This window comes from Oncorhynchus masou, chromosome 12, assembly GCF_036934945.1.
Source record: "Oncorhynchus masou masou isolate Uvic2021 chromosome 12, UVic_Omas_1.1, whole genome shotgun sequence".
Lineage (NCBI taxonomy): Eukaryota > Metazoa > Chordata > Actinopteri > Salmoniformes > Salmonidae > Oncorhynchus > Oncorhynchus masou.
In genome coordinates, this window is record NC_088223.1 from 59912628 (window position 1) to 59918190 (window position 5563).

At 40.4% G+C, this 5563-nt stretch overlaps 1 long non-coding RNA gene across 1 annotated transcript; it reads right to left on the reverse strand.

The window, feature by feature from the left end:
- Positions 1 to 2270: 2270 nt before the first annotated feature.
- Positions 2271 to 5308, reverse strand: LOC135550523 (uncharacterized). Its single transcript, XR_010457119.1, has 2 exons — positions 5180 to 5308; positions 2271 to 4817 (listed from the first exon to the last, which is right to left on the reverse strand). It is a non-coding gene; the product is annotated as an uncharacterized LOC135550523 (long non-coding RNA).
- Between the last annotated feature and the right edge of the window lie 255 nt (positions 5309 to 5563).

The window sequence follows — 5563 nt, forward strand, 5'->3', positions numbered from 1 at the left end:
ACTTCACAGATCTTCATTGTAAAGGGTTTAAACACTGTTTCCCATGCTTGTTTAATGACCCATAAACCATTAATGAACGTGTACCTATTGAACGATCGTTAAATCAGTAACAGCTTACAGACGGTAGGCAATTAAGGTCACCGTTATGAAAACTTTCTACTGACTCTGAAAAACACCAAAAGAAATCTGCTCATCTGCGTGAACGTGCCTTAGGTATGCTGCAAGGAGGCATGAGGACTGCAGATGTGGCCAGGGCAATAAATTTCAATGTCCGTACTGTGAGACGCCTAAGACAGCACTACAGGGAGACAGGACAGACAGCTGATCGTCCTCGCAGTGGCAGAACACGTGTAACAACACCTGCACAGGATCGGTACATCCGAACATCACACCTGCGGGACAGGTACAGGATGGCAACAACAACTGCCCGAGTTACACCAGGAACGTACAATCCTTCCATCAGTGCTCTGACTGTCCGCAATAGGCTGAGAGAGGCTGGACTGAGAGCTTGTAGGCCTGTTGTAAGGCAGGCCCTCACCAGACATCACCGTCAACAACATCGCCTATGGGCACAAACATACCGTCGCTGGACCAGACAGGACTGGCAAAAAGTGCTCTTCACTGTCGAGTCGTGGTTTTGTCTCACCAGGGGTGATGGTCAAAATCGCGTTTATCGTCAAACGAATGAGCGTTACACCGAGGCCTGTACTCTGGAGCGGGATAGATTTGGAAGTGGACGGTCGTCACAGCATTATTGGACTGAGCTTGTTGTCATTGCAGGCAATTGCAACACTGTGCATTACAGGGAAGACATCCTCCTCCCTCATGTGGTATCCTTCCTGCAGGCTCATCCTGACATGACCCTCCAGCATGACAATGCCACCAACCATACTGCTCATTTTCTTGCAAGACAGGAATGTCATGGCCAGTGAAGATCCGGGAACTCAATTACCTTTGAGCATGTCTGGGACCTGTTGGATCGGAGGGTGAGGGCTAGGGCCATTCCCCCCAGAAATGAACTAGCAGGTACCTTGGTGGAAGAGTGGGGTAACATCTCACAGCAAGAACTGGCAAATCTGGTGCAGTCCATGAGGAGGAGATGCACTGCAGTACTTAACGCAGCTGGTGGCCACACCAGATACTGACTGTTATTTAGATTTTTTTATTTATTTCAGTTATTATGATTATTCTCTCATGGATATCATTTAGTTATTTCAGAAATGTTAGGGTTTTCGGTATAGTTGCCTAATGTTGATTGGGCCTATTATTTTGGTTTAACGGTACTTCTGAATCAGTATAATATAATAGTTTGTTTTGAGTGTGTTTTTAACAAAGCTGAAATCTACTTTGAAGTCCATAGTGTAGGAATACACGTGAAATCAGTCATTGAAAAAGACATGATGGCGAAGCAGGAAGATAGGAATGCCGTTGTGAGTTCAAATCCCAGGAGGAAGGAAAGCCCTGCTAAAGTACACAATAGTTGATTTTGGTAGGTGAGGACATGCTGAATAATAATTACTGTATAAATAAACATACACAATGTGTATCCAATATGCAAGTTGAAAAAACAGTGTGTATCCTAATGTCAATTTTTTTTATTATTATTAATTACTTCCAAATCATACAATGTGATTTTGGGGATTTTTGTTTTAGATTCCGTCTCTCACAGTTGAAGTGTACCTATGATAAAAATTACAGACCTCTACATGCTTTGTAAGTAGGAAACCTGCAAATTTGTCAGTGTATCAAATACTTGTTTTCCCCACTGTATTTTAATAATAAGTCGATTAGATAATCTGGCCACAGTAGCCGTACACCCCCAGGGCACAGATGTCATGCTGATCATTATGCAGTTGATTTGCATTTAATCAAAGACTAATTCATCACCTCTATGAGAAAGATACAAGAGGTGATAGAGTTTAACAGAGAGAGTGAAAGCTATAAGAGGGACTGAACTGTATCCCCTACGGTGCAGAGATGAGTGCCTAACAGTCTGCAGCCTGCCACAAAAACCTGGACCTCTGTGAGGCAGTACAACTTTCAAATACTGTACACCTGTTACAGTATTCCCCCTCTCTCAAGCACAAAAGTCCTCAAGTACAAAACCCTGCCTTTGAACCTGAGAACACTTCCCTGATGCCTGAGAAAGATGGGACAAATCCCAACTCTGTCACCAGTGTAACAGTAGAGAGTAAGAGCTGTAACAGGGACTCAAATTGAGAGCTGTAACAGAGACTTCTTGATGCTATATGTGTGAAGGAATTCTCCAGTGACAACAAAAATATTTTTATTTTAACTAGGCAAATCAGTTAAGAACAAATTCTTATTTTCAATGACAGCCTAGGAACAGTGGGTTAACTGCCTGTTCAGGGGCAGAATGACAGATTTGTACCTTGTCAGCTCAGGGGGTTTGAACTTGCAACCTTGCGGTTGCTACTCCAACACTCTAACCACTAGGCTACCCTGCCGCCCAGATATGAACATGTAGGTTCATGAGGTTCTAGGTCCTTGGTATTTTGGTAGAGTAAGACAGTTGTAGGTTACTAATCTTAATAAGGTCTGTATAAGTCAAAGCCTACTCTACAAAATCTAAATATATTTAATTATTTATAATTACAGAAAAATACAGACTGTTGTTTTAAAGACTGCACAGAAATGATGCACTTAAAAACAACTAACAGTCATAAACAGGTATAGCCCATATGTGACATTTTCTATTTAGCTGAGATAATTTACCAGAATAAAAGAAGTGTTGAGTAGAGTAACCATTAAATCAGCAACTGACAAATTAATAATAAACAAACATGTGACAGAATGCATCTGCTTCTTTATCACAATGTGGCAAGCAACACTATTCCCATTAAAGTGAAATGATGATAATGACTGAATAAGCTATAATGAGTAAAGTCTTGGTTGTTGAATTTTGTGACTTAGTCCCATATTTGTATTTGTTACATTTTTTGTCCTCTCATACAGGAGTAGTAGAGCACTAGTTCACACAGGAGTCCTCAGAACAGCCTCAATTAGTCGGGGAATCGACTTTACAAGGTGTTGAAAGCGTTCCACAAGTTGGTTTGATGTCCTTTGGGTGGTGGACCATTCTTGATACACATGGGAAACTGTTGGGTGTGAAAAACCCAGCAGCATTACAGTTCTTGACATAATCCGGTGAGCCTGGAATCTACTACCATACCCTGCTCAAAGACACTTACATTTGTCTTGCCCATTCACCCTATGAATGGCACACATACACAATCCAAGTCTCAATTGTCTCAAGGCTTAAAAATCCTTCGTCAACCTGTCTCCTCCCCTTCCCCACTGATTGAAGTGGATGTAAAAATTCACATCAATAGGGGATCATAGCATTCACCTGGATTCACTTGCATAATGTTTTGTACACCCAGTGTACAGTGTAGTGATACTGGGTTGTTTTGGTACCATGTCGGTAGAATACAATGATATTCAGTGTTGATGACAAATGATAATGATGGGTGGTAGATAGCTCCATGTACTGTAGGGATTACTATTTTTGTATGTGTTATCTGCATTTTGTATATTCCATCTTGGACTACGTTGGAAACAAGTTAATTTTGCTTTAATGTGTTATCCCCTGGGTTGCATCTTTTTTCAAAATAAATAATCAATCGATCCATATTTATTGACTGCCGTTGCTATGCAGTATGTGAGTCAAACACTGCTATCTAATCACAAGATAGTACAGACATCCGCTCTTACTCAAGCGCATGTGGCTTTGTGAGCACAGGAAGGCATGTGGGTCTGACAGATAAAGGGTGGTATTTTACAGAAATATCCAAAGGCAGGTTATTGAACATAACAATAGGCCTTGTAAAAGCATAGATTGCAAGATAAATAATAATTTGGTACATGCTTATATTTGTCCTATTTCACATGTTAATAAGCATGTGTGAATTGTAAATGTGCATATACCATCTCTCCCTGAAACACCATCAGAGTGTGGTCACAGCCAAGGTCTGCCATTATCAAAAGCAACCTTGGAGCATTTAGGGTTAAGTGCCTTGCTCAAGGGCACGTCGACAGATTTTTCACCTCGTTGGCTCAGGTCTAAGGCTCAAATCGCTAGGAAACATGTCGCCCTATAAATAAGTTATATATCTCCAACTGCTCTATATCTCCCTTAATTTAAAGCAACATTTTGTTCAATATTAGAATAAACTCTCCTTTAATTTCTTCCATGATAACCAATTTGTGCTGCGCATTGTAGAACAATGTGCCATCGCTCACCATACCAGTCTGTCACCCAGTGATTACTTGACATCGGTAGTGGGTCAGTCACCCTTATGTACTTAATTTAGGCCTACAAAAAGTGCTTAGAAACCTGATGAAAAGTTACCTATAGAAATGCAATCTCTATTCCATTTCTATGTATTTGTCTATACACATCGTCTTTACATATGCTAGCGACCTCAAGTTTACCCAGTACAGTATTTAAAACAGGGACACACACATTTGTTACACAGTGTACCAAGTGTCATCATACAAACTTACACAAATCCATGAGACATTAGTGACAGTGCAGGATCATGTACACTATCACAGTACATTTTCACACAATCAAATGTTTTGCCTGAGAAAGTCTAACGGGGTAACAGTGAAAGTCACTTGAAGGTTTATGAAGTGATCTTCTTTGAAGTCAGTCTGGTGGGAGATGCTCAGCAGACAAGTGACCCCTCACTTGGGGTATTTGACAAACTGACACCCTGTCATACTGAGTGTCCAACTCAGCTTGTCAAATACACTAAGTGGGGGGCCTTCTCTCACAGTTGCAGACGACGAACCTGTAGTAAGGAAATAATGGACATTTGTGTAATGTTTAAACATTCAAATACTCCCTGACCAAACATTTACCTCCAGGCTCCAGGTGATGTTTTGTCCTGATTACCTTTTTTGTTTTGGGGTACTTGACTGTAACCAGTGGAGTATCCAGGACCTCCCACTATCAAATGTTTGTTTAGGGTAGATAACAGTTCCATTGATATTTTTTGTGAAAGCACAAATCCAATAGAAACAATAACCAAAGAGCCATTACATTTGGAAATATCAATACATTATACTGTATAATGTATTCCAAAGTTGTACAGATTTGTTATGTCAATTGAATGAATTATCAATAAAACCATGAAACAATATCATGTCATACCTTTGTGACCGGACCTCTAGTTGAAAAGGTGGATGTTTAGTGCATGCCCCAATGATTTCTTCGTCGAGTTCTCTCCTTTGACCAAACAGGGACAGAGACACTGATGATACTGTGCATCTAACAACACGTCTGATCGTTAATAACTAAGCCTTGACACAAAGAGGAAGCTAAAATGAGGAAGATAGCGGCAAGGCTAGCTAGCAGGAAATATCTGAAACCAAAGTGACAACATGTCATGGTTGTGAAATGCTTCAGTTGGCAGTTTGAAATTTAGTTAAGGCCAATTGCATAGTTTGACAAAGTATTCCATTATTTAAGTCACTTTGTCAATTCAGTTTCAGAGATCCATGCATATAGCGTGGAAAGCAAATTATCTCTTGATGA